This window comes from Bactrocera neohumeralis, chromosome 2 (genome assembly GCF_024586455.1).
Source record: "Bactrocera neohumeralis isolate Rockhampton chromosome 2, APGP_CSIRO_Bneo_wtdbg2-racon-allhic-juicebox.fasta_v2, whole genome shotgun sequence".
NCBI lineage: Eukaryota > Metazoa > Arthropoda > Insecta > Diptera > Tephritidae > Bactrocera > Bactrocera neohumeralis.
The window spans coordinates 39,677,304-39,700,441 of NC_065919.1; the positions used below are offsets into that span (position 1 = coordinate 39,677,304).

Here is a 23,138-nt window from a genome sequence, read left to right on the forward strand (position 1 = left end):
TGGTTTTTATTTATTATGAATCTTACCAATATCTTTAAACACTTTTAGTGACTTATAAAGAAATGAAATTTCAAAAATTTTTCCTTACTGGGCTTTAGAGCTTTGTAAGCCAACTCTCTGCCGGCCCATTGCATTTCCAGCAACACACTGGTTGCTTAGTGAGCAGTGAAATGAAAACAAAAGCGATGTGCACGCAACAGAGACGGAAAGCTTTCGCTGTGTTGCGCCGAACGAATGGCCACTGAGCGAATGAGCAAGTGGTGGTTGTGGTGTAGACAGAATATTCAGTTTTCCTTGTGAATTAAACGTGAAAACGACGCAAAAAATTGGTGCAGCGAAATTAATTCAAATTTAAACGATTAATAAAGAAGCTAAAGAATTGAAATAAATTATATTTTATAATATTTCGACATATTGATTTAAATTTTATAAGAGTGAAAACAAACAAGTGCATTTCTGATGCAAAGTTCATGGAAACCTCACTATATTTCAATGGAATTCGTTCGAAAGAGATTTACACTTCAATGGAATTCTAAAATCAATGCCATTCAGAGCCGCAGACCGCCAGGCCCATTGTAACCATTCAGTGCACAAAAGATATTACGCATTACTGCATTCAGTACGCAGTGAGTTGTAGTAAAAACTACGAGTCTATACATACATATAGCTACATATTTGAAACAAAATCGAAAACTTCAAAGCACTTGCGAAGGTCCCGCATACACATCCGGAGCCCCTACAAATTAAACGAAAAAGAGGTTGCTGAAAATTTTTGAGCCACTCCGAAAAGCAACAGCAGACGATGCAAGAAAAACGGATACAAAACAACGCAGGCAACAAACAATAACAAAATTCAAGCGAAAAGCAAAACGGAATAAAAACAAACAACAAAGCGAGACACGGCACGCTCCGGCATAGTAATTTCGAGCTTTTGCTCTCGTGCAGCCGCAATCGCATCGCTTCAGCTTGCAAACGTAAAAGTTCAACGCCACAGTTATCTCCTGCTTGCCTACCAACTTGCGCTCAGCGTAGGCACAAGCGACAGCGACCTCAGGCTCAGCTCAGTCCTTATCAGCATCGCAGTCGCATCAGTTGCTTCAGTGGCTTGGCGCACCTGTTCGGCTGAAAAAGTTGCTTTTTGTCGGTTTCGCATGCTTACGCTCATCGAAGATTTACACATCGATGAAGTAATTTCGTGTATTTGCTGAAAACGAAAAAAGTCGCTCATACGACACGGTGTCTGAGTTACTTTGCCGGTGCTGACGCGTACACTTACACAGCGTGTGTAAACAAAATGATACAACAGTGCGCTTGTAATCGCAGAGGAGCATAAAATACAAGAAAAACATGCATTTTAATTAGTGAAACTTGTTTTTGCAGAACTGACAGTGAAACAAATAAAAATAAATTAAAAAAAACATCCTTAAGTATACCCTAAGGTAACAAGAATAATATGTAAAAACAGCACGAAAGTCCAAAATATGGGTCACATATGCATGCAAATTTTGAATGTATAGCATTATGGCATTCATGTGAATTTGACGCACAAAGAAAACTAATCCAATTTATTGGCACTTCTGTGAATAATAAGTGGGAACCAGCAGCACAAAAACACAACAATACAACCAGGAAATCTTTAGCAACAGGATAACAAAGAACCTACCAACCACCGCTTATAAATTATTTAAGGTAAGTGGTGAAGGGAGCAGAGAGTGCAAAATTTTCGTGTGAAAAATTAAAGTGTAAACATATCTTAGCTGTACAAATACAACTTCTCAAAAATTATGGTTTTGAATCAACAACAACAACAGCTTCACAATATAGCTGCACTTTTTGAAGCCCCTAATAACTTAAATACATGCACGACTGCTTTGAATTATCAAAAACTTGTCGCATTAACCCAGAATCCTTTTTGGTAAGGCATTAGCCTTTAGATTAGTGTTGTCTTAACTCAGTTATGAGCCTAATAAATAAACCGTCTGTGAAGTTCTGGTCATTTTATACACCTAACTCCTATTACTGGCTTAAACTAATTTAGTGACCTTAAAAAGATCTAACTTATAGCTAACTGGCAATAGTTTGTTATATACTCACTAGGGTTGGTAAAAAGAAATTAGGCACTGGCCTAAACAGTCTGGGTTATACGAGTATAGTAAATTAGTAAGTTCGAAAATAAATTTACATTACTTCTTAATCTTTCCGTATTGTAACCATAATAAGCATATGTATCAGCAAAGTATTTTGAAAAACAAAAACAGTTCTTCGCCCAATGTCAACGCGATCTCTTCAATGAAAATATTGCTTTTGGGTCTAACTAAAAGCAATCAATATTAACGAAAGCACACGACACGAGTAAGGCCCGTTCTTAACATAACCTTATCCAAAGACGGGTATTACTACAATACTCGGCGTTTTGGTGTTTACGAATCAAAAATAGTACCCGGTTTGTTTTTCCACAACAGGATAAATAAAATATGAATATAATGCCTAGAAAATCAATAATTTTGCATTAAATTGAAGATTTAATTTACCACAGTTAGAATGATCCGATTTACTTCATATATAAAATAATTTATACTCTGTTGCCATTTTGAAGATGTGCAACTTCATAATGCCTCTCTCATAGAAACTCTCGTCCTCATTCGCAAAAAACTGGAACAGTCTATTTTTCCAAGCTTTTGTTGACGAGATTTTTTCAGGAACGAAATAATAATCTGTTGCGAAAAATAGGTAGTTATCGCTTAAGGTGTATGTATAAAAGTCAAGCTGAAAGAACTTCTGGAGAGTCACACTTGATGTGTGCGGCCTGTCGTAGTTCTTATGGAGCACAATTCCTCTCCTTTTTCCCAAAACTGGTCGCTTCTGAGCGATTTCTTCCTTCAGATGATCTAATTGTTTACAGAACTGGTCCGAATAAAGAGATTAGCCGTAGGAGAGCAGCTCATAGTCAGTCCTGGCTTGACCACCATTTGGCCGGTTTACCGTGATCTGACAGCAACAGTTCTCGTTTAACGTCGTAAATGGCTTTCTTCATCAGTAACCTTCAGTACTCTTCAGAATTTAATAGAATTTGTTACTTGTATTAATAAATATTTTCGGACTTAACATACATATATACAGGTATAGGTATTCTGAAGTTTCAGAACGGAATATAAAAAAGTCAGTAAGGAATAACGTTTGCAAATACAGTGAAGGAAAAGGCAATTCGAAGCAACTTCGCTAGCAGTTTTAATAATTTTAAACACAATACGTGATTCACACATCCAAATATTCATGAACGGTTCCTCTCACAGTTGTATTTAATGACTTAAATAGTCAAATAACTCGATTAACCTGACAATCAACAGGAATAGTATTGAGGGTTTTTATCTGGGATCATCGTCGTAGTGTTCTTAAGATCTGCACGGAATCCAACAAGCTTCGGGCTTAAAATCCAAACATCATTCATCCACCCTATCCTTGGTATCAGCATATTTTTATCATCAAATAAGCAAACGAAATTTTCTTTTTGTAATGCAAAACTTGTGTCACACAAAATGTTTTGTCTTACAAACCAGTGGTGCAACACTTAGTGGTTTTGTAGAACTTAAAGCTCTTGAAACTCTATCACAATTACAATGCGGATTACTTTCGAAAGCAGCCTTGATATTGCACTGAAGTATCGTAAACAAAAGTCGAAAGAATGCAATGATATTAATTTAACAAAGTGCATATTTAAATACCTGTAACAATCCCTTGACAATACAAAAGCTGGGCTTCAGATGAAAATAGTAACTGCGTGTTAGCGTAAGAAAATAATGGGAATTAAAAAGCTCATAGACGCATTTGAGAAGCCGCTGCGTGCGTGCCAAAGTGCCGCACTTGTAAATGCGTCCTAAGGGCATCATTACATGGGCTGGGAAAGCACACATACAACTGCAGTTTTATGCCTATCTGAAGTTTTTGTTTTTATGCCTCCATAGGGTGGATGAGTGTGTGAGTGCGTGCAACCTGAATATTTAATTCTTATTATTTTCATTTCTTTGCTTTGTGTTTCTGCATGACTGGAACTATTTGTTTAACATTTTCAATATCTTTTTTATCTTTCAACTATTTTCTGTCGCCTGCTTACTTTCGCGTATGCAAAAACTGTTTGCAACGCAATCAAAAAAGTGTGTGCGTCTTTGTTAATAGCCCACACATACATACATATACACATGCGCCTATGTGTATGCTTTGGTGTTTGCATTGGGTCGCAAAAAACTCACTTCGCGCACTTGAGGCCGACGACGCAAGAATGTCCTTGATCTTTACAACAGCAGCGCCAGCACCAAGAAGCCACCACACCCGTGCAAATATACCTACAACAGTTGCAAATCAGCAACGTTTATTTTTGCTTGCGCAGACCTTTTCGAAGCGGTGCGTATATTTGCATTGCTCAGGTGGATCTTACCCTGCACTTAACAGAGTGACTGTGGCACACGCTGGAATGTGTGTGAGTGGGCCTTTGGACAACTCAAGCTCTTGTGGACTTTTGTTGGTTTTCTGCGCCTTTATTACAGTTCGCGGTCGTTTTACATTTTCGCACTGAACACGTCAACACCAGTTGGCAATGACATAACCACGTGGAGGATGCGTCCAAAGATAATATTTTCATTGCCCACAAAGTATGCATACTGTAAAATTTCTAACATTTATGTACATACATACCACAGAGTTACTCATAAGCCACATAGTGAAAACATACTTTCCATTAGATCTAATTTATTCAAAGCCAGTTCTAGATTCGTACCGAATTCTACTGAACTCGTTGGACAAATATAGGGTTAAACATATATTGTATAAATGAACAGGATAACGAGACAAGTTGAAATCCGATTGACTGTCTGTCTGTTTGCCCGTCCGTTCGTCCGCGCAAGCTGAAACTTGAGTAAAAATTGAGATAGCGTGGCATTATTCTTACATTCTTATGTCACGGTGTGAAAATAGACGAAAGCGGATAACAATCACGCCTACTTCTCATATAGCACAAATTTAAATTCCACTTGATTCTTTCACTTTCCAGTACACAAATCAAGAAGCAGTTAATATAACTGGATAAAACTTTGCACGAATTATGTCTTTAACATAACACCTTATGGTCAAAAATATGTTAAATTCGTTAAAAAGTGATAAGCCCTAGGTACCGAATATTTAGACCCCAGTACCTATAGTTGACTTTTGATCGAAAATGTCGGCCATTGTGTGATATAAGTATGTAACTGAAATTAAGTGATAATCATTCTCTTATATTGGTATGTCTGTATGTCAAAAATGGGTTGAATCGGTTCAATACTTCACTTAGCCCCCATGTACTTAATATAAAGATTTTCGAACTTCCGGGTGACTTTGCACCGCATATATCGGCCAACGTGTGAGTTATCTTAAGGGGCTATACCAGTGTGACACTTTCAAAATTTTTTTTTTTTTTTTTTGCTTTTTCGATAACTAATATATTCAGAAATATCCTGTTAAATCGGCGTGGTCGTATCTTAAATAGTTTTTGAATGACAGCATTCTAAACAGCGACCGATCAGAGGAGCAAACATATATAAGTGAAACTTTAAACGCGTTTTTCTCGAAACGACATTTTTCAAAATTGCTGACATTATAACTCAACGAGAAATTGACCGATCGACTTCAAATTAAAACTGAATATAGTTGAATACATTTGCTATACAATAGACTACGATCTTTTCGATTGTTGGAAAATTGTCAATTTGGCATTAAAACAACGACCATTTTTTTCGTAAAAAAAAAACGATTTTTTTTTTTTTCAAAATTACGCCATTTTCTTAATTTTTGATATTTTTCAAAGATCGTAGTCCATTGTATAGAAAATATATTTAAGTTTAATAAACAGTTGAGGCACTTTTTTTTCGGCACTTCCGCAGACAGCACAAAACTCCGTTATTTTTCAATATTTTTGTAAAAAAAAATTTTATATATTTAGCTAAAAATATACTTTATTACGTCCATAGAACGTCGAAACATTCAATCTAGTACTTTCTTTTAAAAAAATTCAAGAAAATCGCTTAATTTTTCATGCGTCACACTGGTATAGCCCCTTAACGAAAATGAGATAGCGTGTTTTACTCATAACAGTGTATATCTGTGCCTAAAATAGATAAATATGAGCGAAACTTGGCCTAGCTCCAATATAACTAATATCAGGATTTTCGAACATCCGGTTGACTTTACTCTATATGATTGGTTTTACACCTTAAAGTATTTCCCTGGCTTTGATTCTTGCAAGTTGCAAGAGTATAAAATGTTCGGTTGTACCCGAACTTAGCCCTTACTTGTTCAAAATATTTTTAGAACTATACTCGTTTTCATGAGTTTGAACCAATTCTGGAAGCATTTTTGCCACTCTGATAGAGGTATGTCCAAAACATGCGTTTTGAACACATCAACCGCCTCTTCAGGTGTCAAGAAACGTTGACCTCTTAGTTTGTTATTTTCGTAAGGAAAACCAGAAGTCATTCGGTGCCAAGTCCAAACTTTTCGGTGCATATCGATATTTTTGCGTACTTCTCAAAATTTACTTTTCTGCATTATTCTAGAAGTATGGTTACGACACGTCCAAATATTCCGAAAATAAAATAAAGCAATATTTTGCTTGCGCAAACCAAACAACTTCTGTTAGATTCGGCTGATTTTAAAACACCCATATAGTTGATGTCTAAATCAAGGATTCAGCACCTATCGCGATGTCATGAACGTGTTTCGTATCACTATAATCATATTTTTTTAGCAATCAACACGAGTCTTGTTATAAGCGATCGAAAAATGGTGTGGGATCCAACGTAAAAAAATGGTTCTACAAACAAATGTTCATGCAATATTGAACGTATGCTGATACCACCAACGCCTACAGTTGCCTCAATATGACGATAGGTCACATGACGATCTCCCATTATCAGTTTGTGTACAGCATCAATAGTTTTCGGAACAACAAAATATTTTGGACGATCTGTAAAAAATTCGTATTGGAGTGGCCTACGACCTCGATTGCATTCAACATATCATCGTTAAACACTGGTACTTGATGGAGCTTTATCGCCAATAACAGAATTAAGTTCATCGATGCGCTATTGCTGAGATAGCACGGAAAAGTTCGCGATTTGATTGAATTTTTTTGGCCGAGATGAATATTTAAAGTTGTGAGTTGCTAGATTGCAACAACAGGATTCCAAATCCCCAAATATAAAAGCCAACCTACGAACCAAATAAGTGATCAGATATAATGTTGAAATTCGAAAATAATTTTCCCCGGCTTTGATCCTTCCAAGTTGCGAGTGCGAGATGTTCGGTTTACACCTTAGCACTTCCTTGCAAAGATGATCTCCAAAAAATACCTTAAAGATTTGTTTATAAAAGTATTGCTTTAAAATTAATACGTGATTATGAAATCTACTGAACATCCGTACAAGTGCGATATAGTTATATTCTGTGTTGCTCATACACCATGGTGTACTGATGAATGCTCAGTTACTGAATTACTCATAACACATAACAAGTGCGAATAACTTTGATAGTAAAAAATCATTCAGACCGTTCTTGCAGAGCGAAAACTTTTGAACTAGAATATTATATTATGATTCGGAAAAATAATTATGCCTAAGATTTAAATTGAAAATAAAGAACTTGTTTCCTTTTGATAGCTTTTTAATGCAAAAAGTGAAAAACAGCGGCCGTATGAAAAAAATCTACTTGACAAATAATGGACCTGAAGTTTGGAGAATAATATTCAGAAGTGTTTCCAATAAATGAAGGCGACTCTATATTAGGTAAAAATTTTACTTTAGTTAGAATAAATTCATGACAGTTCTTTAGGACCATGCTGACCTATTGTACATATTTGAGCAATATGTTCTTCCCATCTAGGGAGACAAATGCTGGGTTGCACAGGTAATTTGTCGCCTCTGTATTTCGTTAATAGTTTTTATGACTAAAAGTCAATCAGATATTTAGCTACCAAGAAGAAACAGCTTTTGGAAAAAAACATTTTATCTTTTCCTCGATGGTGCGTCGCACAGTGGCACCGCTCCATACATTTCTTGGAAAAAAATAGAAGGAGTGGTCGTACAACAATGAAACTTTGCAGAAACACTTCTCTGAACTAAATTAAGAAATTTTGAAAAAATCTTGGAAAACCGCCCACTGCCACCCACCACACCCACCTCCCATATAACTGCAATTGCCAAAATTTTTATTTTTGGACCTAGGGACTTGAAATTCGGAACACTTCTTAATTGAGTTCTCCTGATGAAAAAAAATTAAACTTAAACCGAAGTTATAAGAAGTTATAAGAAGTCTGTTGAAGACATCAGTATTTGGTGAAATTAAAATCGATGTTACTAAAAGGGCGGTTGGCGGTTGTTTTTTTTTTTTAATTGAAAGTACAGACTCGGAACTTTCATTTTTTTATAGTAAGAGGGCTAAGCAAGGCAAAGCACATAAAGTTTTTTTCCATCAAAAAATGAAAAGTTGATATTTTTTAGTATAATTTTTGAAAAATTATAAAAATTAGCTTACTTTGCCAATTTCAATAAATTTTTTTTTTATAAACAAGTAGGTGCTATATTTTCACTAAAAAATAAAAGAAAAGCCATAGCTATAAACTTACACACAAAAAAATTCTTTATTTGGACAATAATTTTAATCTGATTTAATTGAATAACTTTCCGTCGACTTCTGTTAGTTTTTTTAACTATAAAATTTCACTTTTTATAAAAAACCTTGTTGAATTTTTCTTATCCAAATATTTCTTTACGAAACAAAATCATTACAGTTTTGAAATTGGAAAGTGGAAAAATCCTATTTTTCTGCCGAAATGCCACTGTGCGTCGTGAGTCCTTCTTACTAGATCACGAACTTACCGAATATACTGTTGGGTTATACCACCCATACAAGAAAAGTCGTAAATGACGGTGTCATACATAGATATATGGATGACACTTTAAGTGCACAGAGGGCCCCTGCAACTCACAGTCCTAGAAGCCTCCTAGAGCCGTCACAGAAGCGCACAGTGGCAACGAACACATGGCTTGAGCACACTTAGCAAACAACAGTGACTAAAATATTTTTAATTACCACTCATAGTGAGCGCCCAATGAGCTCCCCTTTACATGCGGTATATGCATTCGTATACATTAGGGCGAGCCATAAACTAACCAAACGAATTTATGGACTACAATAAACAGAGAAACAAATATTTCAAAAAATCAGATTTTTAGCTTAATTTAAAATGTGAGCTTTTTGCAATATCAAAACTCTCTAAACCGCTTAGAATAAAACTTTTTACGTCACGGATGATCCACAGCAAAAAATTGTATAAAAAGTGTACCTTAGGGTACTCGTATGTAAGTTTTCCACTTGCAAGTCACAAAAGGCAAAGCTCAAGCCAAAAAAAAAGAGAAATTAAAAAATCATATTCCGTAGTGGGGCGGAGGCGGGGCGATTTGTGATGCATCTGAGATGCAGCGATTGTCATGTGATGGTATTAGTGACGTGTGTGCCGCAACTAACAATAAGACAATGGCACTTTTAACACTTTTTCTATGCATCCACTGCACGCACACATATACACCCACTGGAGGCTTAAGGTGCTTTTGCATTGTGGCTGTGAAATAATGCCGAGCGCGCGATTTTCATTATTTCAATGCTCTCCATAGTGTACTCTTCATTTTACAACCCGCTGTTAAAACAACAAATATGCATACATGTAAATAGTTGTCAATGCGCTTACATACATATGTGTACGTGTGCCAAAAAGTTATAAGGTAAAGGGCGAATGCTTGGCTTGAAACGTTAGATTGGTTCATGACATTTACTTTTTGAAGATAATTTCATTTAAATGTTGACCGCGGCTTGGTGTAGTGAAGGGAATTATCTGAAGGCTGGTGTGCATTATTTTAACTATGCCGATTTTCATTATTCTTTCCACAACAATTGACGCTGCTTATTACACAGATTGCAGAGCATATCATATGTGGGCGTTTATGTTAATGTTTCTTTGTTTTCTTGCCATCTTTGCGAATGTATAAAAAATCATGGCAAGAAGAGTGGGGCATGGACTACTTTCCTCTCGAGAAACTGATTTGTATTATTCATATAAGATATACATATATATATATTTAAAACCAGAATCACATTTTAGCTGGTAACCTCTGCTATTTCCATTAAAGATATTACTTCATAACAATAACAATAACCATCTTAATTTGTTCTTTATGACATTGATAATAAATCGTGACCAACGAGTACCCCAAACGAGCCAGGTTAATGGGTTTCTTAGGTTTATTAAATATTTGAAATATACTGCTGTGAAAAGAAAAGTGAACAAATGTCAGTAGTGCAATAAAGAAATTCTTTCTCTTTTCAACGTCGATCGCTAATCATAACTAAAGAAGGCAACCAGAATAGCGGACTAATAGCCAATTTCAATTTCATTATTCTTATACTTTTGCAATAGGTTGCTGCAGATTACAATAGTTTTGTATCAATCGAGTTTGGTACAGGGTTACATATACATACATATATATAATATATATATACCATACATCAATGATCAGGATTGTCGCAACGAGTTGAAATCCGAGTGGCCGTCTGTCTGTCCCTCTGTGCAAGCGATAACTTGATATATCTTAATTATCTTAATGAAATTTGGCACAAACCTGCCACGAAACTTTTATAAAGTGCCATAGCAATGTTATAACTGAGCGCTATGTTAAGATATGAAACTGAAATTTTACACTGGGAGCAAGAAGCCCCTGAGGCCTAAAAATTTGGAAAAATGGGCGCGGCCCCGCTCTCTAAGAGGTTTAATGTACATACCGTCCAACTCACTTAAGAAGCAAAATGCAAATTCCCTAAACTAAATTCTCCAAATTACCTAAGCACCATACCGTCGCTGTAAAATTGGATTGAATCGTGTGATAACTCCGATTATTCCCCACTTAATAGTGCTGTTAAAAGCTCGATATATCAATAAATAATATCACAGAATCATTAAATTTTACACCTGGGAGGATACAAGAGGCCTTTGTTGGAGCCGGGTTGAAAAATGAACGATGACCGTGGCGCTACCTACATTTCGGTGAAAATCCAAATCCTAGGACTTACTCGATCGATACTAAACTTGGTTTTTAATGTCCTGTTGGCATTCATACAGGTATTTTCCAGCGCAAAAACAAACGAAATCAGACGACTTTCAAGCCTACGTCTCATATAACTCAGTTTTGAGTTCCATCGGATTCATCCACATTACGGTATGCAAATCAAGCACCAATTAATGTGTCGGGTTAAAATTTTGTCCGAATAGTAAATAATATTGACAAAAAATGGCGTTTACTGAACTCAAAACTGAATTTCCAAAACACGAGTTAAAAATCTACGCTGACGTAACCGAACGCCTATTATATCAAATAAATAATATTATTAGAGCGCTAAAGCTTACTTTAAGCCCAAATAGATTTTCAATTTTTTGAAAATCTTGAACTGTTTCAACTCCTTAATCTAAAGTATAGTAGGGTAGTAACAAAGTAAGTCTGGAGATCAGTTTTACTGATGATGCAAAACCTGACTCATTTCGCAATAATTCCTGGGCCTGGTGGAGAAGACAAAAATTTATAGCAAATCCTTTTTCAAGTATTTGCATAGTAATTATTAGCGCCGTGCTATTTCCAAAGAAAGTACTTATGTATTCAGGTCGAAAAAATATAAAGTCCGGCCACTCGCCATAATTCGACATACTAGATTGACCAATTTCTATAAACAATCATATTCAGTTGAAAAACTATTAAAATAATTTTTAGTAATAATAATATTTAAATTTATTACCCGGTACTAGTTAAGTTTTCGTTCATTAGAATCAGTCAGCGAAGTACATACATACAAGGAGCGTTCCAAAGTAAAGAGGACTTTTCGATTCTAGCGCCTCCTGGTGGTGCCATCTATATGTGGACTGGTGCGTTAGAATCTGCTGTCTTTATCGATTGTCCAGTGAGAATTTTATGACATTTCATTGAATGGAAGTGAAGTTATTGCACTTTAAGTGTCAGCATGTTTGTGCTATCGGTGCGAGTGGTTTCAACGTTTTCAAAGTGGTCATGAGGACATAAATAACAATCAACATGTGGGTCAATCAAAATCCGTTATCGCCGGAAATTCCATCGAAACTGTGCGTGAATTCATCAAAAATCAGTCGAAATCATCATTGAAATTCATGGAAATGGAATTGAACATCTCCAAAACATCGATTTATCGCATTTTGCGTCTGGAAAAATGCATTTGCCCATGAAAGGAAAACGTTATGCAGACGTAGAGGCCAATCAAAAGGCTTGCGCCGGAATACTGGCGGCCATACCGGCCAACGAGCTAAAATGTGCTTTCGACATGCATTTTGACCGTGCAAAAAGCTGTATTGAATCAGAAGGAGACTATTTTGAATAAAATAAATTGATTTTGCCGAAAAACCATTTGTTCTGTTTTTTAAAGTCCTGTTTACTTTGGAACGCTCCTTTTATGTACATTACTTCAGCTGCAGTACCAAGTTGTCAACTCAGCACTTATTGCCAGAAGCTACATATGGCATCAACAAAAAAAAAACACCAAAATAGACCGCAGAACGGCTTTTAATTCAGATGTAAACAACGAGTTGCAAAATATTAAAAAAATGAATAAAGATGGAGGCGAATGAGTAAGGATTTGAAATGGTGTTAAGAAAATTGCATTTCTGTATCTTGATTTTTTCGCATGTATCTATTTTTTATAGTAAGGGGAAACATCTATGTGTCATTTAGAGGCATACATACGTATGCCTCCATTCAAATACGTGATCAATGAAAAATGGAAAGTATCTCTCTAACAGGGAAATGTCATCAGAAGTGACGGGAAAATAAAATGTCATTAAGAGCAAGTAGAAAATTTAACGAAAAGGAATGATGAACCCAAACAACATCACCCACTAAGTTAATAAAATATTTGTTTTCAACAGGAAAGCTTTGCCTTCTTGATATAATTATGATGTAATATATGTGTGTTAAAACAACAATTATGTTTGTAAACTTTTCACAAAACTTTTTGAATTCGGATTTGTTGTAATGCTGCTAGAGGGAAATACTTCCTTAAATTTTTGTATATCAATTTTATCCTATCTTTTTTAACCCAAAACCAGATTATAATCAAAACTAGATTATATTGTTAAATAGGAGCTGCTATCCAGATTACTAGACACAAGTTTTCACTTGTCCCCTTTATTGTTGGCTAAATAAGAGCGCTTTCCACATTCCATTATATTCCATTAACAATGTTACAGTTGTGCTTGGGTATAAAAACTGTTTCATATTTGTAAACAAATTTGGAAGTACTCATTAAAGAACATTATTTTTATGCAGAAGACTATCCCGAAGCGTAAACCAAATATATTCAAGTTAAATTAAAAATATATGAAAGTAATTAAAATCCGTTAAGAGGAAAAATTGTTACATCAGAGCACAGTTCCATATTTCACTCGGACCCTTGTTATTTAAACAAATAAAATTTAAAATAAATAATTTCAAATAGCATATTTGCACGCTGACAAACAAATACACTGACACAGTGAAACCAAAGTCAGTCCCAATACCAAAGGCGTGCTCACCTTAAGACAAATAATTCGAAACTTTGAAATCCAATTAAATTCACTCACACACATGTGCATGTAAACATCTTTAATAACGGCAGACCATTTATTGACCTCATAATAGCATTGAGCTTACACCACGAAACAACGACAAACGCAATTACGTTGCGAACAAATCCAACCGCAATGGTGGTCAAAAACCAATTTCAATATTCGAAGCGTGTGAATCTCTCATTCAAAGCGAATTGGCCGATAATCGCTAATTTGCAGCCCATACGAGCATGTGTATGCACTGAGCAAATACGGTGCGCTACAAGCAAAGCGAAGGAGCTTACATCGCACGATTGAACAGGCGCCCCTCCGAAATTATCAAACAAAAAAAAATAAATAAAAAACCGGCCCAGCAGCGAAATCGTTCGTGCTTTCATTCGAACAAATTTCGAAGCCGATTATGCATAAACTCAAAAAGTGGTCAATGTGTATCTACTTAAAAAACATTGCAATGGACTTTTGTTTTGTTTCCAATTCCGTAACCCCTTTTTCATTACTTTTATTTCTTCAATACTTGCAGATTCTTTTATTTTTTACTGTGTGTGACCTCTATTGAAAAACTACTATCACACACGAAAGGCCTCAGAAACCTTAAATATGCACAAAATTTCAGTAACTCGGCAGCCACTGTTATTGCATTCTCGCAGACACAACACATAAGTCTGTTATATCAGCCAAATACATGTATAAACGTCGTCCCTCTGCAAATACGCTTTTTACCTCCTCTATTAGCGCGAGAAGAATTTGAATTTTCCGTTATTGGCTCTTGGTTGTGCGCAGTATGTAAAATGCAAATTCTCTTTGTGGCCACTGGGCGTATGCGCAACATTCATATGTGTTATTCATATCAAATATTTGATTAGTCCACAAATTCAACAAAGCGGACCTTTAAATTTACATATGGGACAATGTAAGCACAAAAGTATGCGGTATGGGATGGCTATTAAATTTCAGGAAATCAAAACGCTGTTATTATATGTATCCCTGGAACAAAAATTTTGTATGAAATGTGAATATGATTGAATACGAATTAATTTATATTTTATTTAAAGATCTAAACTGAAATGTTTCACGGAATCTTACCGACAAGCATTAGATGTAAGTTTCCTAATAACAGGAAGTAGGAAGAGAACTAGGACCTAACCTATGTTGGCTGAAAAATCACAGAAAGATTATGGGAATATCTTTAATGTAGTTAAACTAATCCAAGTGGAAGAGAATTGGAACACTGTTTACAGCCTTCAAAGAAAATATAAAAATATATATAAAAAAAGCTAAAATAATTGTTGAAACTCTTTCTATACTAATATAGAGGCAACAGTCTGTACATACCCTTGGATACCTTCAATAGATGCAGTGAAGACTCTTTAAACATACTAATGAATACTCACTTCACGAGCAGCTCGGAGAACCATGCTGCTGAGTACACACTAGATGCAGGAGTATAGGAAGAAATGGCATTTGAAGGTCATACATATATGTTGGGCAATAAGCAGCTCTAAGCCTTTCAAATTGGAAAGAACTAAAGGCATATTCCCGTCTCAATAGAAACATTCCTTAAGATCCATTGCAGTCTGGTTAGTAAACATTCTCAAAGCAGAGCTCATTGGAGGGAAGCGAAGTTCATATATGTATATATAACAGAGCCAATAACCATCTCATACTAGTCTTTCCACACTCCCGCTAAAAGCGCTGGTAATATTACACTTCAGGAAAAGTAGCAGTCTTGCAACATGTGAATATCTGCATTAAGCTAGATGGAATCTAAGATTGAAAAATGAAAGATAAAAAAACACGCTTCTTTGACGGAGAAGGCGCTTTAAATAAAATTTAACCTAAGGCCCTACTGTGCTCGCTTAAAAGCCCGAATATCCTCCGAATCTCGATCTCGAATCGAAGAGATGATTAAGGACTTGCTCATAATTCCAACGCTGAGAGTTTCGACTAGATATACATTTTTCCAAAGCGGTACCACTCAAAGATGCGTGTTATCTTCATTTCTCTGGATCCTAACAATGTTGTTAGATCTATACAAAAAAGAACATGTCCTGACATGCGCTGATGATGTGGCGGATTCGGTTACAATTTCCCTAGCACCTTCGTTAACCCTAGGCAAACAACAATAATTCGCGTAATTCTGTGAACAACTGGCAGCGAATTCGACTCTCATACTATTTTATTATAGGCGTAGACACCGCATACGCAGGCGTTCTTCCTTTTCGCTATTTGGTGCAAATTAGAGATTCCAGCGAAGCCAGGTCCTTCTCCACCTGACCTTTCCAACGGAGTAGACGTCTTTCTCCAATTATTGGGCATGCTTTCGTCTGACCATATTTTAGAAAGAAGTTTATGCATGCTCCTTTTCAGTTCTTCGCCGCCGTATTTTTATAGCCCGGCCGGCAATCCATCGGCCCCGCCGCTTTGTTGTTCTTCAGGCGGGTAATTGCTAATCGAACTTCTTCGAGGTCGGTCAATGGAACGTCCGCTCCATCGTCATCGATTGGGGAATCGGGTTAACCATCTCCTGGTGTTATGATTTTACTGCCATTCAGCAAGCTGGAGAAGTGTTCCCTCCATAATTTTAGTACGCTAGATCACCTCTGGGAGTTCTACAAGAATATGCTCCAGTCATGAAACCTTTTGTTAGTCGCCGCATTTTTTTATAGAATTTTCAAGCATTACCCCTCTAGGCAAGCTTTTCCTACTCACGCATTTCGGCCTCTTTCTTTTTTTGTCTGCAAATGCATCTCGCTTCCTTCCTCAGCTCACGGTATCCCATCCCGCACGTGTTGTGATCGATTGCAACGTTGCGAGGTAGGCAGTCCGCTTTCTCTCCACTGCGACTTGGCACTCCTCATCATACCAGCTATTCTCTTGACTTTTCCGAAAACCCATGATTTCGTTTGCATCTGTACGTAAGAAGCTTGAAATGTCGTCCCACAGTTCCCTGATGTGTCGAGTCGAAAATCGTTCGGCTGTCTGTTGTGATCCACAGCCAGTTCCCGTTTGTACCCAATATATTTCATATGCCTCTGGGGACTTAGTCGACAAAAATGTTATTGATATGGTTGAGTCTCGATTGAAGACTCTGTAGATCGTCTTCTATGCAAATACACGGCTAAAACTCCCAAATACTGTATATAGATTCCTTACAATGGCTGCCTTCATGCCAAGAATACAGTTGACTTCTGTCATCAAACAAACAGTCGTCGCACTCGCGACTTGGCTCTCACGTCACTGTTTACAGTCATAACTTTGAAGTCGTAGATAATTTCGTCTATCTGGGAACCAGCGTAAACACCACCAACAATATCAGCCTAGAAATCCAACGCAGGATAACTCCTGCCAACAGGTGCTACTTCGGACTGAGTAGGCAATTGAGAAGCAAAGTCCTCTCTCGACGAACAAAAACCAAACTCTATAAGTCACTCATAATTCCCGTCCTGCCATAGGGTGCAAAGGCCTGGACGATGACAACAACTGATGAGTCGACGTTGCGAGTTTTCGAGAGAAAAGTTCTGCGAAAAATGTATGGTCCTTTGCGCGTTGGCCTCGGCGAATATCGCATTCGATGGAACGATGAGCTGACTTTATACCGTATATATGTAATAAATATATAAGAGAGCTTACCAAAATGAGTATAGTTTTCTTTATTCTAGTTATTTTAAATTTTGAATACACCGTAAATCCCCAGATTCATGCGAACTGCGACACTATACCTTATATATAATTCATCTGCAATCGAATTTTTTACCCTTTCTTATTTCTTCTTTCATATTTCTTACTGCATGCCCAGCAGCACATGCGCTTAGTTTTATACAAAAGTACTATATATTTATTTAAAAATGTAAAGCAAATGCATAATAAAATCCACGACCACAAAGCGAGAATGCACACACCTTTATCAAGTGCCACTAACGGTACTTAATATTAGCGAAATGGCAGTCAATTGGAATATTTCATGCACACGATTTGGCAGCAACTCAAAAAGGTGCAATATTTTGCAGACTACGAGTGCATGCGAGCAAAAACTGAAATGCACTTGGCATTGGAGTGAATTTAAGTGGTATATTATTATCGTTATATAAACATCATTACCTTTTATTAACTGCTTGGCGAATGCGAATGCTCATACCAGCGTTTTTATTTATATAACTTACAGTGGGTGTTTAGACATATTTACTGCATATTTTACCTTTACATTTGGGTTTTAGTATAATAATTTGGGTAGCGACACTTTCCAAGAAAGTTTTAACAACTTCATAAATTTTGAATTGCAGGCAACGCTTAGAGTCACGTGAGCTTTCTCATTCAAAACTTACATACATATATGCTTACATATATTTTATGACAATAATGGGGGAAAGGTATCTTTCGCACCCTTCTTTAATGAACAAGGTATGCTACGTTTGCTATTTGAAGTTTGTAATAACCTGAACGAGACCTCAATAAAAAATATATATAAGCGATTAGCGTGACGAGCTGAGTTTAGCCATATCCGTTTGTCTGTCTGTATATACACGACTAGTCGCTCGAGTTTAGATATATCGCTTTTCCTTTTCTCCCGACCAAGCTCATCATTTGTCAATATTGGACAACTATAACTATAGCTGCCGCACAAACAAAATGATCAAAATCAAGTTTTTGCATCGAAACTTTTTCATTTGTGAAAGTTATTATAACTTCGGAGCAACCGAAATTAACGTTTTTCCTTGTTTTATCGACATTTAAATAATTATATGAAAGATCCAAACAAATTGTATTGATTGTTCAAAGACACAGTAGATCTTCCAAGGAAGTTAGTCAGAAAAAAGTATTTTTGTTGTAAAAACGCTTCAGCAAATTGACCTACTTGTATTACTCTCATTTTTGCATTATTATTTTATAATATTTTATTAACACTGATAGATGTATATCTGAGAGTGGCTTAAAAGCACACTGATCACTTCCACACCTGCTGTAACTTCCGCACTTTCGTTTTCAAAACTAATATCTTTGTTGTTTTGGTATCATTTCTTGAATCATATCCAGGTTCATGAAGCCAATTTTACTTTTAAAACAAAAACACAAATACTTTTAATTTGAGCGTTATAAAACCTCCTTTGGTTTGTGTTGATTGAAACTTGTAAACTTGAACTGTCAAGAGGCCTTTTATTGGCACTTAAAAATAACCTTTTCTATAAATAAGGTCTATTCCTGGGTTGAAACGAGAACATTTTAAAGGTCCATTCCACACATGAAATAATAAATGTGACTATAAATCCCTTTTAAGTCAATATCACAATGCGCAATTAAAATTTCCAGTAGAAAAGAATTGCTTAAAAACCATGTGTATAAATTTCACTGATTCTAACTTTTAAAGGAATTTTTCATTTATAGATTTACATTATTATGATTTCGCTTTGCATAAAAAATTTCTCGTAGCATATCCATACACTTTCGTTACTTTAGCTTACCCTTTGGTCGAAGTGTTTATTTAACTTGATTAAAGAGAAACTTGTTATATAAAAGCAGCTGGCAACAACATGTCGCCGCTTGCGTTGCTGTTGTTGGCTAAAAGTAAAATTTCAACCACCATCGTACTATAATTGCCCTCAAATCTAATTTGCAAATTATGCAGCCACTCTAAAAGCCAAAAGCTTTCAACATATCCGCCGGAAAACGGCAAAAGCGGGAAAAGTGGACACTTACAAGCTTAGGGAAATATTTTTTTTGCGAGTTTATTATAAAGGAGAAGTTAAAGAGCTGTGCATGGCAAGTGCAACAAGAGTTTAAGGCGACATTATCGCACAAGCAGTTACATTGATCGCCTAAATCTAATTTTAAACTGGCTCCATTTGAGAGACACGAAGGACAGGCAAATACCGGTTTAAACTGTAATTCAAACAGTATGTAATATAGAAGATTTCTAAGTATTATAAAATTTTGTCGAAAAAATATTATTTCCCATAATCCATCTCAGGAGTTTCCAACTTCCTCAAGCCTTTCCTTCAGAATATTCCAAAAATTGAGTAAGCGTTTCACCTTACAGTTAGCCCTCTGAATATACGCAAATGTCTCTCACAAGTGCAGTCTGCTTTCGGGCGCAAGCAAAAACTGCATCGGAGCGGAATGCACATTGGCAACAAAGTATACACTTCGCCATTTGTTCATGTGCGTGATTGAACAGACACTGAATAACAACAATGTTACATTAGCGTATAGTATACCATACGAAGTACATAAATATGATATATAGCAGATATGTCAACACGCCGCAATAGTTAAGTCAAGTCAAACACCGCACAACGTCGCATGCCAATTTTATGCCGCCGTCTGTGGCAAAACAGTGACAGCAACAAAAATAGCACTAACGGCAACAAATTGCTGACAAGCGACAGTAATTGCGAAGACATAAATTATTTAAGGCTAATTCACATCCCCATATGCATTTGTGTATAATATATGTGTGAGTTTTCGACTGACAATGACGCGAGTTGCTTGTCTGACAAAAGCAAGTGCAACTCTAGCGAAAAGTAATTTATAGCTGCATTGAGCTGATTGCAATTAAATGGCATTTATGGAAGAAGGAGTGTATCCTTTTGATTGTTCTCGTTAAATTAAATGCTGCTGCATTTATGAATAATTGTTAAGGCATGCAATAAGCTACAGACGTTTGACAAACTTTAGCAATATAAGAATGTTATTATAAAGTTATACAAAATATAAAAGAGCTTTTTGAAGGCGCTAAACATAAAAGGAATGAAGAAGAAGAAGGTCGATATCAATTAGATAAACTTTTTTGATGTACTCCAAAGAAGTTTTTCAAAACAGTGTAGAAGTGGATTACCCAAACATTAATCTTAATGAAGGCGAGAAAAAATGATAATGAAATCCAAATGGCAGCTGTGCCCTGTACACTTCAATTAAGGAGCCGATTTACGATCTTTTTGATGGTTTAAATTATTTTTAATTTGGGTGTTTTTTTTTAACCAGTAGTTATTCCTGGATTTGGTCCTTTTGACAGCTGATACTTGATTTATACTCAACCTGGATTTTTTAAAGAACAGAATTACTCGGGCCAACGCTTTCAAATCGTCTAAAGTTAGCACCAACAAGTTAGGAAGGTTGAATCCGGAGAAATACCTTCGGGTGCCTAAGGTTTGTTAGTTATATCGGGCCTTGGGCAAGTTTGCACCTTGATTTATCTATTTTAGGTACAAATATACGCCGTTATTTGGCTAATAACTCGCATAATGGCCGATATAAAGTGTTTTTGAATAAGGCACTACAAAAGTAAACCGATAGGGACCGCAAACGACGCCATAATTTTTCCCGCTCTTTTGACATTTTAGCATTTCATCATGGAAATATATATGAACCAAAAACGAGTCGAAATTATTAAAATTTACTACCGAAATTCGGAGTCTGTGGCCTCAACTGGTTTTTCAATAAGAGCACTACAAAAGTTTTTTAAATAAAACAAAAACGGTTTAGAACATCAATCAATTCCACGATTATTTCTTTCTGTGAAAGTACATTCGTACGTACTCCATGAGTCACCATTATATTCCAAAAAAATTACGGTTTGTTTCGGTTTATGGGCCGACAGCGTCATTGGGCCGTACTTCTTACGTGATGATCAAGACCGGCACGTTACTGTGAATGGCAATCGCTACCGCTCAATAATAACCGAATATTTTCGGCCCAAATTGCATGATATGGACCTGTGCCATATGCCACACAAGCCACACAGCGAATGTCACAATCGATTTATTGAAAACCAAGTTTGGTAAACGCCTTATCTCACGAAATACCTTCACAGGAATAAACTTTTTCTTAGATATCCCAAACCGTTTGTAGCGCTCTTATCGAAACCCCCTCTATGGTCTGATTTTTAGATAACATACCTAACAGGCACTATTTGTGCAAATTTTTATCCTAATATGTTCATTAGTGATTCACTAGTGTACTAAAACGCGAAGAAAGCGTGTTGTAATAGCCCGATTGATTGGGTTAAAAGGTATTGTCCTGTGCAAATTTTGTGATATAGCTTTATTGGTTTGGAAGATATATACATTAAACTTATTAACGGGTTAAAACCCGCCCACTTTTTGTCAACTTTGGGCGCTGTATCTTAATCTATGGCACTTTATCAGTTTTCGATTAACGACGTTTTGTGGCCGAGGCAGTGGTTCGATTACGCCCATTTACATTATCAAACTTCTTACGGTGCATCCATATAACTTAAATTTTATTCAAGTTACATCTTGAATGGACGGACAGACGGACGCACAGACAGGCAGTCATTTTTTCGGCTCAATTTTTGTCTTTTAGATAACAGTGTTGATAAAGACCTTTAAATTGTAGAAAATGTCTTTGAACTTATGACACATACAAGTATGATATATAATAGCTGCCTGCATCTGATAGTTTTTTTCTTTTTAAGGTAGTCTTTAAAAATTATTTCACGCATAAGATGACATAACTTGGCCAACTAAATATTCGACCTTGTTTCGCTCTGGATTCGGTTCAGCACGTGCAGTCGTCCACCCACATAATTGTCGACTCCAGAAAAAAAGGTGCAGCCATTCAGATTTAATACGATGAAACATGTTAAGAGTACAAAGTTCTCTACTACCGTTACGATTTCTTGTGTGTCACAATGTCGAACTGTTGAGCTTCGGAAAACAGTTTGAACGATTTAACAAGTAAATAATGCATCGAAATTTATTTTATGCAAAAAGTCCGACAACTTCTTCATGCTACAAAAAATATTACTCATACGCAAGGTTGGCCCATTTGACTGACACTCGCACAATTGTATCCCAAATGAATCGAAGCTATAAAACGCAATAAAAATGCAATTCAAGCACATGAATGCTTTACCCTTAAATTTAAAACTGAAATAAATATATATGTACACAGATAAGCATCATTTGAATTGAAAATAAAATCTGGCTGTCATACAAGTGCGTTGCGTATGTGCGTTCTGTATACATATATTGTTCATATCGCTTTCATTCGCTACAATAAACGTGTATGTGAAATGCTTTTAATTAAAAACGTGCCGCAAGTAAAAGTGTCTTCGCCACGCGCGAACAAAAAAAGTACTGTGCAAGAGTTTGTCAAGTGAAGAGTGCCAACATTTGCGAACGAAACTGCAACCGTTTACCCAGAAAACTAAAGTATGCAAAATACTAGTTACACTACAGCTATGACTAAGTGAACAACAACAACGAAAAACATTACTGGCAGCCGTAGACATATGTATTTGCATATTTTCTTGCAATTAATTCGGCTAGTGGCTGTCAACGTGACCTGCCACAAGAACCACACACGCACACACATAAACATATTTGAAATTGCCTCCATTATATCGCGTTAGGGTATGGCTATCATTTTAACTTAAATATATTGCTTATTTATTATATATTGCAAAAAAACATCTCTGATAATA

General features: G+C 36.2%; 1 protein-coding gene across 1 annotated transcript in view; it reads left to right on the forward strand.

Moving 5' to 3' along the window:
- Window positions 1-292: 292 nt before the first annotated feature.
- LOC126751763 (uncharacterized protein DDB_G0288805) overlaps window positions 293-23,138 on the forward strand; it is a 57,318-nt gene continuing 34,472 nt past the window's right edge. The window contains exon 1 of the mRNA XM_050462270.1: window positions 293-1,689. The gene's annotated coding sequence lies outside the window, so the exon portion shown is untranslated. The remainder of the gene's footprint in view (window positions 1,690-23,138) is intronic.